A 19,208-nucleotide genomic window follows, 5' to 3' on the forward strand; every position below is an offset into this window, starting at 1 on the left:
GAGATGAAAGATTCTAGAAATGGATAATGGTGATGTTTGCACAACATTGTGAACATACTTAATGCTCCTGAATTATACACTTAGAAATGTTTTAAAATGGTAAATTTTATGTTATGCTTATTTTACCAAAATGGAAAAAATAGGTAAATTAAAAAAACATTATAGAAATGGTAATCGATTTTGCAATATGTAAGTATATCAAATCAACACATCATACACCTTAAATTTACACAGTGTTATATGTCAACTAAATCTCAATAAAGTTGGGGGGAAACACTATAGATAAAATAGAATTTTCAAAATAGAATTTTCAAAAATGTTCAAGTAACAGGATGGCAGGAAAAAAGAAACTACAGATGGAAAACAAAGTACACACAGAAAATAAAATGGCACACTTAAGTTGTAACATATCAATAATTACATTAAATGTTAACAGCCTAAGTACACCAATTAAAAGATAAAATTGGCAGAATGGATTTAAAAACATGACCTAATTATATGATGTCTACAGTAAGTTCATTTCAAATATAATGATATAGGCAATGAAAGGGATTTAAAAAGAAATATCATGCAAACATTAATTAAAGGAAAACATGAGTGGCTGATATTATATTAATATTGCATATAGAAGACTTAAGAGCAAAGAAAATTATCAAAGATAGAGATGGCCACATTGTGATAAAAGGGTCAATCCACCAAGAGGGCATGGCAATTCAAAATAGGTATGCACCAGACAACAGAGCTGCGAACAAAATGTGAAACAAAAACTGAAAGAACTAGAAGAAATAGACAAATTCACAATAATAGTTGGAGACTTCAACACCCCTCTCTCAAAAACTGATGGAACAATTAGCCAGAAAATCAGCAAGGCTATAAAAGAGCTCAATGCCAACAACCAGCAGGATCTGGTCAACATTTATAGAATACTTCACCCAATAACAGCAAAATACACGTTTATCAAGTGCTCATGGACATATACCAAGATAGATCATTTCCTGAGCCATAAAACAATTCTCACTCAAAAGAAACAAAATCATACTAAGTATGTTGTCCAAGCATAATGGAATCAAACTAGAAATAAATAACAAAGATAATAGGAAAATCTCCAAACAGTTGGAATTAAATAACACATTTTACATTTCTAAATAATGTATGAGTCAAAGAGAAAGTCTCACCTCAAGTGATTCAGAAAATAAGTGCAAAACAGACTTAAAGCAAGCAGAGTAAAGAAATAATAAATATAAAAGCAGACAGCAATAAAATTGAAAATAGGAAAACAATAGAGAAAATCTATAAAAGAAAATTAACCTCTAGCAAGATTGACAAAGAATAAAAGAAACCACTACTTAGAAATACCAGAAATGAAACAGGGAATATCACTACAGACCCTGCAGACATCAGAAAGATAATAAGGAAATACTACTACAATTCTATACATATAAATTCAACAACTTAGATGAAATGAACTAGTTTCTCAAAAAACACCCAACTACTACAACTTGCTCAATGAAATAGATTATTTGAAAGGTCCTAAGGCTATTAAGGAAATTGAATTCATAATTTTGAAACTCTCAAAAAAGAAATCTCTAGACTCACATAGTTTCACTGGAGGATTCTGCCAAACCTTTCAAGAGTAATTAACACCAACTCTATACAATCTCTTCCATTTTAAAATATGAGAGAATACTTTCCAATTCATTCTCTGAAGCTAGTCTTACCCTGACACCAAAACCAGATAATGACAGTAAGCCAAAAGAAAACTATGGGCCAATATCTCTCATGAACTTAGTTGCAAAAATAAAGAATCATAAATTGATTACAGCAATATATAAAAAGATTTATATATCATAGTGTAGAGAGGTTTTCTCAGGAATACAAGGCTGGTTCAATGTTCAAAAGTCAACTAATGTAATCGACCATATCAACAGGCTAAAGAAAAATCATATGATCATATCAATTGTTGCAGAAAAGGCATTTGATAACATCCAACATCCATTCATGATTAAAAGCCTCCGTAAGCTAGGAACTCCTCCACTTGTTAAAGAATATCTACAAAAACCTGCAGTTAACGTCATAACTACTGGTGCCAGCCTAAATGTTCTTCCCTACAATGTCCTAGAATGTCTACTCTCACCACCTAGTGAAGTGGCAGGAAGTTTTAACCAGTTCAGTAAAGCAAGAAAAAGAAATAAAAAGCATGGCCTACAGATTGGAAAGGAGGAAATAATACTGTCGCTATTTGCCAATGATATTAGTGTCTATGTAGAAAATTCCAAGGAATCTATACATACATATACACACACATGCACACACACACACAATCCCAGAACTTAATAAATGAGTTCAGCAAGATCACAAGATGCAAGAATAACACCCAAAAACCAATTGTGTTTTTTATGCTAAAACATTAGTTGAGGAAACTGAAATTAAAAACACAATGTCTGGGGTGCCTAGGTGGCTCAGTCGTTAAGCTCAGGTCATGGTCCCAGGGGTCCTGGGATCGAGCCCCACATCGGGCTGCCTGCTCAGCAGGAAGCCTGCTTCTCCCTCTCCCACTCCCCCTGCTTGTGTTCCTGCTCTCTCTGTGTCTCTCTCTGTCAAATAAATAAATAAAAAAGCTTTAAAAACAAAATAAAATAAAAACATAATGTCATTTATAATTGCTCCAAAGAAAAATGCATAGGTATAAATCTTATGAAACATATACAGGATCTGTATTCTGAAAATCACAAAATACTGATGAAAGAAAGATAACCTAAATGGATGAATAAATATACTCTGTTCATGAATTGGAAGACTCAGTATAGTAAAGATGTCAATTGTCCCCAAAATGATTGCTATAGATTTAATGCATTTCTGATCAAAATCTCAGCAAGGTCTTTTGTAACATAGGCAATTTTACTATAAAATTTATATGTAAAGGTGCAGGAACTCTAATAACTAAAACAACTTTGAAAAAGAAGAATAAAATAGGAGGAATCACTCTATCCAGTTAAAATCTCAATATATAATGACAGTGGTCAAGACTGTATGGTATTGGCCCAGGGATATACACATAGATCAATGGAATATAATAGAGAACCCAGAAATAGGCTGACACAAATATGCCCAAGTGATATTAACAAAGGTGCAAAAGAAATCAATAGAGGAAGGATAGCGTTTTCAGGAAATAGGGTCATAAAATGATTGGGCATTCATGGGCAAAAAAAAAAAAAAGAACCTTTACATAAGTCTCACACTTTTTATAAAAATTACCTCAAAGTAGATTACTGATTTAGATGTCAAACAGGTAAAGTAAAATGTAAAACTTTAAAAAATAAGCGAAAATTGGGGCGCTGGGTGGCTCAGTCAGTTAAGCATCTGCGTTCGGCTCAGGTCATGATCCCAGGGTCCTGGGGAGTCCCACATCGGGCTCTCTGCTCAGCGGGAGCCTGCTTCTCCCTCTCCCTGACACTCCCCCTCTTGTACTCATTCTCTCTCTCTGACAAATAAATAAATAAAATCTTAAAAAAAAAAAAACCTTTAAAATAATGCAATAAAAAATAGCCAAAAATCATTGGGACTTAGCGCTAAGCAAAGAATTTTTAGATTTGACACCAAAAGCACAATCCATAAAATGAAAAATTACTAAGTTGAACCTCATCAAAATGGAGAACTTTTGCTCTGTGAAAGAGCCTGTGAAGAGAATGAAAAAGACAAACTATAGACAGAGAAATTTGCAAACTGTAAATCTGCCTAAGGACTTGTATCTAGACTATATAAAGAACTCTCAAAACTCAACAATAGGGGCACCTGGGTGGCTCAGTCATTAAGCATCTGCCTTTGGCTCAGGTCATGGTCCCAGGGTCCTGGGATCAAGCCCCACATCGGGTTCCCTGCTCCGCGGGAAGCCTGCTTCTCCCTCTCTCACTCCCCCTGCTTGTGTTCCCTCTCTCACTGTGTCTCTATCTGTCAAATAAGGAAATAAAATCTTAAAAAAAAAAAAAAACTCAACAGTAAAAAACCAAACAATCCAATCAGAAAAAAGCAAAGGATGTGAACATACTTATCACTGAAGATAGTATACAGATGGCAAATAAGCACATAAAAAGCTGCCCAACAAACATTAGCAATTAGCAAAATAAGAATTTAAACAACAATGAGGTATCACTACACACCTCTCAGGATGGCTACAATAAAATATAGTGATATACCAAACGCAAGTAGGGATGCAGAGAAACTGGATCACTCATACATTGCTGGTGGGGATGTAAAAAGATAATAGCCATTTTGGAGCAGAGTTTGGCAATCTCATACAAAACTACATGTGCACTTGCCATATAACCCAGAAATTGCACTTTTGGGCATTTATCCCAGAGAAATGAGAACTTGTGTTCACACAAAAACCTGTACACAAATGCTCACAGACATTTTATTTGTAATAGCCCCAAACAGGAAACAACACCAATGTCTTTCAACAGGTGACTGGTTAAAAAAAAACTGTGGCACAATCATACCAGACAGTACTACTCAGCAATAAAAAGGAATGAACTATTAATACACAGTGCCCTGAATGAATCTTAGGGGAATTACACTGAGTGGAAGAAAAAAGCCAGTCTCAAAACTTTCCTTTTAAATCACATTCTTGAATAATGAAATTATAGAGACGGAGAACAGATTGAAGGTTGCCAGGGATTGGGGATAGTAGGAGGAACAGCCTGGCTGTGGCTGCAAAAGAGTAACATGAGGGATCTTCATGATGGAACTCTTCTGTATCTTGATTGTGGTGGCCATACAATTCTACATATGTAATAAAATTGCATTGAAGTTTGTGTGAACACACAAGTGCATGGTGATCTGGTGAAAACTGAATAAATTCAATGAATTGCACCAATGTTAATTTTCTGGTTGCAATACTGCACTATGCAGGATCTCTCTGCATGTGAAACTACAATTATCTCAAAAAAGTTTTTTTAATTGGCCTTTAGAGGATAATTATGATAATGAAGGGGGAAAGGCAACCACTCCTTTTATGTCCATAATTATTATATCTACAGCCACTTGTCTTTCTTTTTAGGGTTACCCGGTTTACTTTTTCTAGTGATTAATTCTGAGTTATGTTTAATCCCCCTTTTTCTCTCCTCTCCATTTTTCCTGTCAAATAATCAATAGGTTATTTGGATCTGATGCAAGATTATCTAGAGTTACATTTCAGTATAGAGACTTGTGGTTCTCAAACCTATGACTGATCTTGCTCATCATCCCAAAGGCAGGGAGAGCATTATGGATGTTGGGTACTCTCTGGTAGACAGCACGTGGGAAGTGTGTAAAGAGCATGCTTTTGTTGCTACAAAAGACAAATGCCTCCATTACTAATCCTCTAAATCACTTTGTATGTTGAAATGAGTGGGGAGATTTTTTTGCTCAACTCATTCTAAGCTGCCTTTGCCCTTGGTTGAGAATCAGGCATTATTCTTTTCTAAAAAGAGTTGTGGCTTATTAGAATTCAGAGAACATAGTGTTTATCAATAGAAATAAAGGTCAGAATATGAAGAAGACCACATAATTGATTACAAACATTTGAAAGGAATAGTAGCATATGTCCTTGGCAAGTACAATGTTGTTTTGTGCCCCCATACCTTAGCATATGCTATTCCATCTGTCTGGAATGCCTTCTTTCCATGTTTCAAATTTTGCTTAGTGTCTTGTGAATCCTTCAGACCCCTTATCCTACAGATATAATCATTCCCTATGCTGTACTATTTCTATAAAGAGTGCATAATTCTATTATAGTATATAAATTGGAAAGAAGCAGTACAATATAGTGATTAAGAACTTAAACTCTAAAAAAAAAAAAAAAAATTGAACTCTGACACCAAACTGAGTTTGAATCCCAGCTACACTAGCTGTGTGACAGTGAGCAAGTTATTTAACCTCTTGGTTGCCTCAATTTCCTCATCTATAAAATGGCAATAGTAGTAATATTTCATAGATGTATTGTAAGGATTAAATTAATATATGTAAAATGCTTAGAAAAGTACCTGGAATACAATAAGCGCTACATAAGTATTAACTGTTATCTTTATTTTTGTTTATTTCACTTAATTAGACCATAAGCTACTTGAGGACAGTATAAATTATCTATTGCTGTATTCAAATTATTACAAACTTAATGACTAAAACAACAAACATTATCTCATGGTTTTTGTGGGTCAGGAATCCAGGAACACTTGGTTAAGTCCTCTGGTTAAGGGTTTCTTACAAGGCTGCAATCAAGGTATTACCTAGACTGGTAGTTATCTGAAAGCTCAGCTAGAGAAGGATCACATGGTTGCTGCCAGGATTAAATTCCTCATGGATTGTTGGATTGAGGCCTCAGTTCCTCAGAGGCCACCCTCAGTTTCTTGCCACTGGGCCTCTCCATAGGGTAGCTCACAACATGGCAGCTGGTTTCCATTGAATGAGCAAGCAAGAGATGTTGAGCAGGACAGAAGTCACCCTATTTTTATAACCTGATCTCAGAAGTGACATCCCTCACCTTTCCTGCGTTCTGTTTTTTAGAAGTGAGTCACTAGGTCCAGCCCACATTCAAGGTGAAGGGATTACACAAGAGCAAGAATAAAAGGAGGCAGGATCATTAGGAGCCATGTTAGAGGTTGCCTCCCAATTATTCCCATTCCTCCCACATGCAGAATATATTCATTGCCTCCCAAAGTTCCCAAAAGTCTCATCCCAGTATAGGCAGGGACTATATCTTACTCATATTTGTAACTACAGCCACTGGTTTTTTTTACTGATTTGATCAAAAGAAAAAAGGTAATATTCTTCTTTGTAATGAAAGAAGAGAATCTCATGTCACTAAAACTTAAGCTATATGAATAAAATTCTATAAATAAAAATGTAATAAAGAACAAGATTTTGGGGGGCACCTGGGTGACTCAGTTGGTTAAGCATCTGACTCTTGATTTTGGCTCAGGTCATGATCTCATGGATCATGAGAATCTGCCCTGCATCGGGCTCCATGCTCAGTAGGGCATCTTCTTGAGATTCTCTCTCTCCCTTTGCCCCTTCCTCCTGACTCGCTCTCTTTCTCTCTCTCTCTCTCAAATAAATAAATAAATCTTTAAAAAAAGAGACAGATTTCTCTTAGCTATTATTTTGAATGCCCTGAAATTTTTGGAGAATTTAATCACTACACAGATTTTAAGCATTCATCATTTTATTTCATTTCCATGTTTGGTTTGAGTGTGAAGATATTTCAAGAAATCAGAAAGCAAAACCTAATATTGCATCTTAAATTTCTGTAAGTTCATCCATATATTGTTTATCTTCTCTGTTTACAGTTGGATTCATGATAGCAAAGAATGTCGATATTTTCAACTCCTTTTTCCAAATCAATTCCTGATCATGGATGTCCAATAAAGTACAACCAACTAAAACACATCATTGCATTGAAATAGAACTTTTCTCATCCACCCTTATCTAGGGCATTTCTCCAATCTCTAACTGTAGTTGCATTCACCTGTGATATGGAAGAAACACAGTAGGTATATGCCATACCAAGTGACTCTTTGTCTTTATCCCTCTTCTCATCATGCACATTTTTCTGAGGTATAAGCAAAAGCCACAGAACCAACTGCTTTGCCCTGGAGCCTCTCCTTCGACCCTCAGAAGCCTGTTGGAGCAGGACATTGAGAGAAGGGACAGGGGAAGGGAATTTTTTTATGAAGAGCTGGATTCAATGCCATGAGGAACCGAAGGAATTGAACCTGGAGGCAACAAAGTGTATGTTTTAATGGCAAAATAATTAAAATCTATTTTTCTTGTTCCCAGTCCATTGGGCCAGAAAACATATTTTTCTCTCTAAAAACTATGGGATTTTAGCTTAAGTTTGTAGAGTTAAGTTATCTAAATAACAGGAGGTTTTCAAATTACTTCATTAATACCGCTAAAGATCCTGGTACCCTGTTCTTATTTATTCCTGCCCCCAGAAAGTTATTTTAAAAAAGAAAAAAAAAAAACCTGTAGGGATCTTTAGGATACTGGTGTTATTTTTCATGAGAAACTATGAAGGATATTATTCACAAAAAAATCAAACAATGTATTATAGAAAAAAATAGTTCTGTCCATGGACCACCAGTCTCCTGAAATAGCGCTTCTAGGGATCTCCTTGCATTTATTAAATCCAGTAACCTTTCTTGTGCTGCTCACTACTGAGCTGTTTATTCTCAAAACTACTTCCTAACATGAACTTTCAGTTCTAATCTACATCAGTCTCTTCCTTTCCTCTGTTCACACTATTGTTGCTCCTGTCCCCATCCCCCTGCTAATCTAATGCCCTTCTCTCAATCCCCTGAAGTCATCCTATGCCTCAGAGCCCAGATGATTTTTCCTCAAAGCCTCCCCACATCATGAGAGCTGTCCTGGATCTCCCTTCTGTGGATTTCTCTCTCTCTCTCTCTCTTTTTTTTTTTAAGATTTTATTTATTTATTTGACAGAGAGAGCGAGAGCAGGAACACAAGCAAGGGGAGTGGGGGAAGGAGAAGCAGGCTTTCCGCCAAGCAGGGAGCCCGATGTGGGGCTCAATCCCAGGACCCTGGAATCATGACCAGGAGCTGGAGGCAGATGCTTAACGACTGAGCCACCTAGGTGCCCCTGTGGATTTCTCTTATAGATAGAATTTTCAGTGCTTAATTTGTTTCCTAATCAAATTCCCTCTTTTTAGTTATCATATAACCTTTTCATGAGTGAGCGTCTATCCGAAAGCTATAGCCTCAGGATATTTGTTTTGCAATTTTAGACCTTTGGAGATTAATGGGTTATGAAGTGTCAGTTATTCCTACAGATGCTGTACAATGATACCAAATGGTGGTAAACAGTGCTGCATATTCTTGAAATTGAAAGGTACAGGAGGGACGCCTGTGTGGCTCAGTCGTTAAGCGTCTCAGCTCTGGTCATGATCCCAGGGTCCTGGGATCGAACCCCACATCAAGCCCCCCATGGAGCCCCGTAGGCCTCCCTGCTCGGCAGGAAGCCTACTTCTCCCTCTCCCACGCCCCCTGCTTGTGTTCCCTCTCTCGCTGTGTCTCTCTCTGTCAAATAAATAAATAAAAACTAAAAAAAAAAAAAGAAAGGTACAGGAGCCGAAGAATGTGTTTTTCCCTAATTAAATAGTGGGTTTCTACATGACCTTATATCAAACTCAGACTTTCAAATCAGAGTGCCTAAATAAACTAAAACAACTTGCAATTACACAGTCACCTAAAGGCGATATATCTTTAGAGCATCATACTAAAAAATGTGTGTGTGCATGTGCATGCACATGCATCTGTATGTTTGTATTCTATGACATATGGATTCCTCTCCTCATGGTTTCTTAATTATATTTAAACCTCTTTAATTTTCAGATTTTCCTGAATATTGACTAAAACTAAGTCCTTTTGTGGTCATTTTGTCAAGTTTGCTACTTTTTCTGGCAAGAATTTTATGCAGCTTCTCCTGAGGCTCAGAAGTTAATATCTACATGCTTCTGAACTAAATTGTACTAAGAGTGACAGGGATTTTTACCCTTCCTTGGGTGGCTTCTCACATAATTTTCCTCTCTCTCTTACTTTGCTCTCCATCCATTGCTCCATATAAAATACACAAAACACTTTTATAGTCAGCAGCCAAAATTGCTTGTCTATTCTCCACCAAACAGAAGGTAGTTCTAAGCCACTTATGAAAAACCATCTTAATTTCACCCTCTCCCATGGCCATCTCAGGCAAGGAGCCAGTTTGGCAATTTTTATTTACAGACCTAAGTTACCAATTTAACAGCTTTTGCCAGTTTCCCCTGGAAAATTATAGTGTGTGTGTGTGTGTGTGTGTGTGTGTGTGTGTGTGTCTTGGTTCAGTAGTTTGCTTCATCTTAAATTTAAAGTGACAGTCTGCCTTTCAGGGGAAGAGAAAAATAGCTGGTTTTATCACACTCTATGACTAAATTGTAGGTTTCTTTTTAATTTTCTCTTTCCTGAACCTCTCCCAACTTAGCACAAGTGTTTAAGTAGTACAGTAGTACTGAATTAATATTCTGTTCATAATACAAAAATTGTAATATGTCAGGGTATTGACTATTACAGAAAGTTCTAGGGGCGCCTGGCTGGCTCAGTTGGTGGAGCATGCAACTCGATCTCAGGGCTGTAAGTTCGAGCCCCACGTTGGGTATAGAGATTACTTAAAAAATAAAATCTTCTAAAAAAAAAATTTCTAGGTTCTTCCCCTATATTAATTACCATTAACATTAACCATAATTTTATAAATTTCATTTGCCAGAAATGAAATTTTTAATTTTAAGACTAATGTATAGTTAGCAATTTGACAAATTACATTTTAAATATCTGATAATGAGGGTTTAAGACAGTGAAACTCCTTAATTTCTTAACACATTGCCCTATACACACAAAAAGAGAAAAAGGCTCTCTCAAACAATTCATGTTCTTGCTATGATCTGAGCCCCAGTTCTTTCTTTAGAATTAATGGAGTGCCTAAAAATAAAAATTAATTAATGTACTGCCTAAAATCCATGACTCAACATACTATAGAAGTGATAAAGCATTGATCCAACAACTCCCAAGAATGAAAACTCTAACAATTTCCTAGGCTGGTCTTCCTCTCTCAATATCCAGCCCTCTGGACCCAGAATTAGTTGAGAGTAAATGTCATGATAGAGTTGCTATATTAGTTTTCTATTGCTACATAACAAATTATCCCAAAGTTTAGCAGCTTAAAACGACAAACATTAATTATCTCACATAGTTTCTGAGGTTTAGAAATCCAAGAGTGGCTTACCTGGGTGGTTCTGGCTCAGCATCTGAATATATATATGTTCAGAGAATATATATAATATATGTAGAATTGCAATATATACATAGAATTGCAAACAAGTGGAGCTCCTGAGTGGCTCAGTCAGTTAAGCATCTTGCCCTCACCTCAGGTCATGTTCCCCTGGTCCTAAGATTGAGGCCAGCATCTCATCTTGGGCTCCCTGCTCAATGGGGAGCCTGCTTCTCCCTCTCCTGGCTTGTGCTCTCTCTCGCTATCTCTGTCTCTCTCATTTGAGAGAGAGAGACAGAGAGAGCACAAGCAGGGGGAGAGTCAAAGGGAGAGGGAGAAGCAGACTCCCCACTGGCTGGGAGCACGACATGGGGTTCAATCCCAGGACCTGGAAATTATGACCTGAGCCAAGGGGAGACACAACCATATGAGCCACCCAGGCGCCCCTCAAATAAATAGATAAAATCTTAAAAAAAAAAAGAAAGAATTGCAAACAAGTAAGCACATTTAATTTTACATGAATGTTACACTCAATTAGAATGTATCATGTGTTTCATTATCATTTCAATTGATTTCTGATCTTTTTAAATTGAAGTATAATTAGTATACAGTGTTATATTAGTTTCAGGTATACAACATATTGATTCAACAATTCTATACATTATTCAGTGCTCACCATGATAAGTGTAGCTACCATCTGTCACTACACATTATTACAATATTAACTATACTCCCTTGGCTGTACTTTTCATCTCTGTGACTTATTTATTTTATAACTGGAAGTTTGTACCTCTTTTTCTATCTCACCCACCCCCCACCTACTTCCCTTCTGGCAAACACCAGTTTGCATTAAAGAGTTTGTTTTTGTTTGTCCATTTCTGTTTTTCAGATTCCACATGTAAGTGAAATCTTATGGAATTTGGCTTTCTCTGACTTATTTCACTTAGTATAATACCTTCTAGGTCTATCCATGTTGTCACAAATGGCAAGATCTCATTCTTTTTTTATGGCTGAGTAATACTCCAATGTATTCCACATTTTCTTTATCCATTCATCTATCAGTGGACACTTGGGTTGCTTCCATATCTTGACTATTGTAAAGAATGCTGCAATAAAGGGCGCCTGGGTGGCTCAGTCGTTAAGCGTCTGCCTTCAGCTCAGGTCATGATCCCAGGGTCCTGGGATCAAGCCCCGCATCGGGCTCCCTGCTCAGTGGGAAGCCTGCTTCTCCCTCTCCCACTCCCCTTGCTTGTGTTCCCTCTCTCGCAGACATGTGTCTCTGTTTGTCAAATAAATAAATAAAATCTTTAAAAAAAAAAAGAATGCTGCAATAAACGTAGGGGGTACATATATCTTTTTGAATTATTTTTTTTTTATTTTCTTTGGGTAAATACCCAGTAGTGGAATTACTAGATTGTATAGTATTTCTATTTTTAAGTTTTTGAGGAACCCACATACTGTTTTCTCCAGATCCTTCCCAACACTTGTTATTTCTTGTCTTTTTGATACTGGCCATTCTGACAGGTGTGAGGTGATATCTCATTGTGGTTTTGATTTGCTTTTCCCTAATCATTAATGATGTCCCGCATCTTTTGATGTGTCATGTGTATGTTGTATGTATATCATCATCTGTATGTCTTCTTTGGAAAAATATCTATTCAGGTCCTCTGCCCATTTTTTAAATCAGATTGTTTGCGGATTTTTGGTGTTGAGTTGTATAACTACTATGTATATATATTGGATATTAACCCTTTATCAGATATATCATTTGCAAATATCATAACTAAGTTAACCTATTAACTAGGTTGCCTTTTTGTTTTGTTTAAGGAAACCTCATATATAATGGAGTCAGGAAGCCCTGAAGGGGGAGCTTTCACCCATGTACACCTTAACAAGATTTCCTTAATCTTCACAGCAGCAATGTAGCAAATAATAAACAAAAAAATTAAAACATCAGTCACAAATCATGGAAAGATTAAGCAGAAAGCCATTAAAAAGAAATTGACATCCATTATAGAAAAAGGAAGATGATGTATTTCAAAGGGCAAGAAACAGGGAATCAAAAGTTTGGGGTTCTAGCCCAGTTCTCTTGGTTGTTTGGCTTTAGGTAAAACATTTACTTCTCTATGACTTTGTTTCTTCATCTATAAATTGGAGAGGTTGGAAAATCATGGTATCTGAGATCTCTTTCTAAAATGATGTGGCTCTATGCATCTAAGTTCTAATTGGCAAGACATAGAGGTATGCAATAAAGTAAAGTCAAGCAAAATTCACAATTTAAGGAAATAATTGAAGAAAAAATTCTGAAGCAAAAACAAAACTTAATATACAGGTAAAATTTAAGTTGTCTCTAAGAATAATCCTCAAAAGAAAGACTCCCACCACTCTCCATTGCTAGTCAAGCAAATATGAAAGAATAATCCAACATAAATGAAGCCATAAACAAAAGCATAATTGTAATTAGAGATTAAATCTGCATTTGCAAAAGATTATGATAATAAAGTTAATAAAGACAGAGTAGATTTGAATGATACAATGAATAAAATGTAACTGATATAAAATCTGTAAATGTACTTCCTTTCAAATGAAAAAATTCAAAGGAATCTTTTATAAGAACTACACAATAAGCATAAATAGGCTCACTCTATAAATGACTTTATATAATTTCAAATTTTTAAACTACCCAACCATAAGGAAAATGGTAAAACATTATTTTTAAAAAGATTCAGAGAGGAAACACAGAATATAATAATGGAATTTTTAATTAGCTTTATTGAGGTATAGTTAAAATATAATAAAATACACATAAAGTGTACACTTTGGTAAGTTTTGACATAGGTATATACCCATGAAACCATCACCACAATGCACACAATGAGCACAGTCATCACCTCCAAAAGGTTCCTTGTGCCCCTTGATAATGTCTCTCTCCTGTACTGCCCTGCCTTCTGCCCATCTACATGATCTACTTTCTGCTATTATAAATTACTTTGCATATTCTAGAGCTTTATATAGATGGAATTATATAGTATGTACTCTTTTTTGTCTGGCCTCTTGACATAATTATTTTGAGATTCATCCATGTTATAGCATATATGAATAGCTCATCCATTTTTTATTGCTCAGTAGTATTCCGTTATATGGATATACCACAATTTGTTTATCCATTCACCCATTGATGAACATTTGGGTCATTTCTAGTTTGACACTATTACAAATGAGGCTGATATGAATATTTGTGTAAAAATTATTGTATGAACATATACTTTAATTTCTCTTGGGTAAATACCTAGAAATAGAATGGACTGGTTATACACTAAGTGTATGCTTAAATTTTAAGAAAGTGCCAAACTGTTTTTCAAAGTGGTTGTACCATTTTTCACTCCTATCTCCACATCCTTCCTCCACATCCTTCCCAACACTTGGTGTGAACAGTTTTCTAAATTTAAGACATTCTAATTGGGGTATAGTAGTATCTCACTGTGGTTTTTAATTTGCATTTCCTTAATGGCTAATGATTTTGAGCATCTTTTCATATGCTTATTTGCCATCTGTGGATCTTTGGTGGAGAAGTGTCTTCTTTTATCCATTTCTATGACAGATTGTCAGATTTTTTTAAAGACTGTGTATTTATGTGAGAGAGAGAACACAAGTGGGAGGGGGAGAGGGAGAAACAGACTCCCTGCTGAGTAGGGAGCCCAACGTGGGACTGGATCCCAAGTCCCTAAGATCATGACCAGAGCCAAAGGCAGATGCTTAACCAACTGAGCCATCCAGGCACTCCTCACATTGTCAGATTTTTTTAAAAAAACTTTAATGGTTTTGAGAGTATTTATATATCCTAGACCCAAGTCCCTAGCAATTGTAGTGCCTATCTCATTTCTTTCTTATCTCTCAGGGATATCTCCCTCTCCCTCTGCCTGCCGCTCCCCCTGCTTGTGCAGTCTCTCTGTCTCTAGGTCTCTCTGTCAAATAAATGAATTAAATCTTTAAAAAAAAGTGATAACTTAGTATGAAAAATAAAACTACAAATGAACTGATTAAAATGCAAGTAAACCACCAGCCCAACTAATTTTTTTTAAGATTTTATTTATTTATTCATGAGAGAGAGAGGCAGAGGCAGAGGGAGAAGCAGGCTCCCTGCGGAGCAAGGAGCCCAACGTGGGACTCGATCCCAGGGCCCCAGGATTATGACCTGAGCCAAAGGCAGATGCTTAACCAACTGAGCCACCCAGGCACCCCAGCCCAACTACTTTTTAAAAGGCACAGAAAGTACATAAATTAAGACCCAAATGAGAAAGAAGATATTGCACTCATAAATATATATAAGGAAATGATGTAGCCAAAATATTACTTAATAGTTATCATTGGGGGATGGGATTACAGGTAACTTTTATTTATCTCTTTCTCTGCGGGGTGAGTGTGTATTTTACATTTTCTGCAAAGAACATATGCTACTTTGTAATAGAAGCAGTATTTGGGAAAAAATTATGCAACCAAATTTAGAAAACTTAAAGTAAGAAGGAAAGAAAGAAAGAAAAAAATGTATCCAGTTGATTGACAAAAGGAAAAATTGGAGTGACCAATAAAGGGCTGAAGAGATGTTCAACCTCACTAGTAATCAGAAGAGCACAAAATAAAACAATGTAAGACCATTTTACATCTTTGGGTTTGCATAAGTTAGTAAATCTGATAATGCCATGTGTTGGCAAGGATGTGAAACCCAAGAATTCTCATATTCTGCTAGCAATAGTGTAAACTGGTAATGATATACCTTGATTCTCTAGGAAACAGGCTCTGAGACAGAAATCTGTATAGGGTTATTGGGGAGTGTGCTTGGGAACAACTCTTGTAAAGAGGGAGAAAAGTAGCATTCAGCAGAAAAAGAAGTTGAACCGCTATACAATTGCAAAAGAGGCCCAGCTAAAACCACTGGGGATTTTGGGAGCTAGAATGGCCCTAAGGCAAGGGGGCCAGGACTTTGTATCTTTGTGTGGACCGTTATTAGATATGCGCTATCCCTGAAGAGGGGACAAAATCCTGGGTGAGGTGGCCCCTTTCAGTCAAGGATAATTTCTAGAGAGAGACTCAACTATGAGCCCTTAGCATGAAACAGTAGCTGAGGCCATGAGCACCCTGGTCCTCCTGGGGTTCTGGGTAGAACCCCACAGCGTCCACAATAGGTACTGTTACCCTAGATAATAGCCTCCCAGATATGTCCACACCCTAATCCTTGGAACCTGTGAATATATTGCTTTATGTGGTAAAAGGGAATTTGCAGATGTGATTAATTTAAGGATTTTGAGATGGGGAAATTATACCAGATTATTTGAATGAGCCCTATGTAATCATGAGGGTCCTTATAAGAAGAGGCCAGAGACCATCATTACCTTGATCCCAAAACCAGACAAAGACCCCATCAAAAAGGAGAATTACAGACCAATATCCCTGGTGAACATGGATGCCAAAATTCTCACCAAAATACTAGCCAATAGGATCCAACAGTATACATTAAAAGGATTATTCACCACGACCAAGTGGGATTTATTCCTGGGCTGCAAGTTTGGTTCAACATCTGCAAATCAATCAATGTGATACAATACATTAATAAAAGAAAGAACAAGAACCATATGATCCTCTCAACAGATGCAGAAAAAGCATTTGACAAAGTACAGCGTCCTTTCCTGATCAAAACTCTTCAGAGTGTAGGGATAGAGGGTACATACCTCAATATCATAAAAGCCATCTATGAAAAACCCACAGCGAATATCATTCTCAATGGGAAAAAACTGAGAGCTTTCACCCTAAGGTCAGGAACACGGCAGGGATGTCCACTATCACCACTGCTATTCAACATAGTACTAGAAGTCCTAGCCACAGCAATCAGACAACAAAAAGAAATAAAAGGCATCCGAATCGGCAAAGAAGAAGTCAAACCCTCACTCTTTGCAGATGATATGATACTTTATGTGGAAAACCCAAAAGACTCCACCCCAAAACTGCTAGAACTCATACAGGAATTCAGTAGAGTGGGAGGATATAAAATCAGTGTACAGAAATCAGTGGCATTCCTATACACCAACAACAAGACAGAAGAAAGAGAAATTAAGGAGTCGATCCCATTTACAATTGCACCCAAAACCATAAGATACCCAGGAATAAATCTAACCAAAGAGGCAAAGAATCTGTACTCAGAAAACTATAAAATACTCATGAAAGAAATTGAGGAAGACACAAAGAAATGGAAAAACGTTCCATGCTCATGGATTGGAAGAAAAAATATTGTGAAGATGTCAATGCTACCTAGAGCAATCTACACATTTAATGCAATCCCTATCAAAATACCATCCACTTTTTTCAAAGAAATGGAACAAATAACCCTAATATTTGTATGGAACCAGAAAAGACCCTGAATAGCCAGAGGAATGTTGAAAAAGAAAAGCAAAGCTGGTGGCATCACAATTCCGGACTTCAAGCTCTATGACAAAGCTGTCATCATCAAGACAGTATGGTGCTGGCACAAAAACAGACACATAGATCAATGGAACAGAATAGAGAGCCCAGAAATGGACGCTCAACTCTATGGTCAACTAATCTTCGACAAAGCAGGAAAGAATGTCCAATGGAAAAAAGACAGTCTCTTCAACAAATGGTGTTGGGAAAATTGGACAGCCACATGCAGAAGAATGAAGCTGGACCATTTCCTTACACCACACACAAAAATAGACTCAAAATGGTTGAAAGACCTCAATGTGAGACAGGAGTCCATCAAAATCCTAAAGGAGAACACAAGCAGCAACCTCTTCGACCTCATCCACAGCAACTTCTTCCTAGAAACATCGCCAAAGGCAAGGGAAACAAGGGCAAAAATGAACTATTGGGACTTCATCAAGATAAAAAGCTTTTGCACAGCAAAAGAAACAGTCAACAAAACCAAAAGACAACTGACAGAATGGGAGAAGATATTTGCAAATGACATATCAGATAAAGGGCTAGTATCCAAAATCTATAAAGAACTTATCAAACTCAACACCCAAAGAACAAATAATCCAATCAAGAAATGGGCAGAAGACATGAACAGACATTTTTCCAAAGAAGACATCCAAATGGCCAACAGACACATGAAAAAGTGCTCAACATCAGTCGGCATCAGGGAAATCCAAATCAAAACCTCAATGAGATACCACCTCACACCAGTCAGAAAGGCTAAAATTAACAAGTCAGGAAACGACAGATGTTGGCGGGGATGCGGAGAAAGGGGAACCCTCCTACACTGTTGGTGGGAATGCAAGCTGGTGCAGCCACTCTGGAAAACAGTGTGGAGGTCCCTCAAAAAGTTGAAAATAGAGCTACCGTATGACCCAGCAATTGCACTACTGGGTATTTACCCCAAAGATACAAATGTAGGGATCTGAAGGGGTACATGCACCCCTATGATTATAGCAGCAATGTCCACAATAGCCAAACTATGGAAAGAGCCAAGATGTCCATCGACAGATGAATGGATAAAGAAGATGTGGTATATATATACGATGGAATATTATGCAGCCATCAAAAGGAATGAACTCTTGCCATTCACAATGACGTGGATAGAACTAGAGGGCATTATGCTGAACGAAATAAGTCAGAGAAAGACATGTATCGTGTGATCTCACTGATATGAGGAATTCTTAATCTCAGGAAACAAACTGAGGGTTGCTGGGGTGGTGGGGGGTGGGAGGGTTGGGGTGGCTGGGTGATAGACATTGGGGAGGGTATGTGCTATGGTGAGCACTGTGAATTGTGTAAGACTGTTGAATCACAGACCTGTACCTCTGAAACAAATACATTATATGTAAAAAAAAAAAAAAGAAGAAGAAGATAGTAGGAAGGGAAAAATGAAGGGGGGAAATCAGAGGGGGAGACGAACCATGAGAGACTATGGACTCTGAGAATCAAACTGAGGGTTCTAGAGGGGAGGGGAGTGGGGGGATGGGTTAGCCTGGTGATGGGTATTAAAGAGGGCACGTATTGAATGGAGCACTGGGTGTTATACGCAAACAATGAATCATGGAACACTACATCAAAAACTAATGATGTAATGTATGGTGATTAGCATAACATAATAAAAAAAAAAAAAAGAAGAGGCCAAAGAATCAGGGTGAGTAGTAAGATATGTGACAATGGAAGCAAGAGGCTGCAGAGGTATAAGGAAGGAGCCACAAGCTGAGGAACGCAGGCAACCTCTAAAAGCTGAAAAAGGGGGTGCCTGGGTGGCTCAGTCGTTAAGTGTCTGCCTTTGGCTCAGGTCATGACCCCAGGGTCTTGGATCAAGCCCTGCATCGGGCTCCCTGCTCCACGGGAAGCCTGCTTCTCCCTCTCCCACTCCCCCTGCTTGTATTCCCTCTTTCGCTATCTCTCTCTCTCTGTCAAA

The sequence above is a fragment of the Phoca vitulina genome, unplaced genomic scaffold, assembly GCF_004348235.1.
Source record: "Phoca vitulina isolate PV1807 unplaced genomic scaffold, GSC_HSeal_1.0 scaffold12, whole genome shotgun sequence".
Lineage (NCBI taxonomy): Eukaryota > Metazoa > Chordata > Mammalia > Carnivora > Phocidae > Phoca > Phoca vitulina.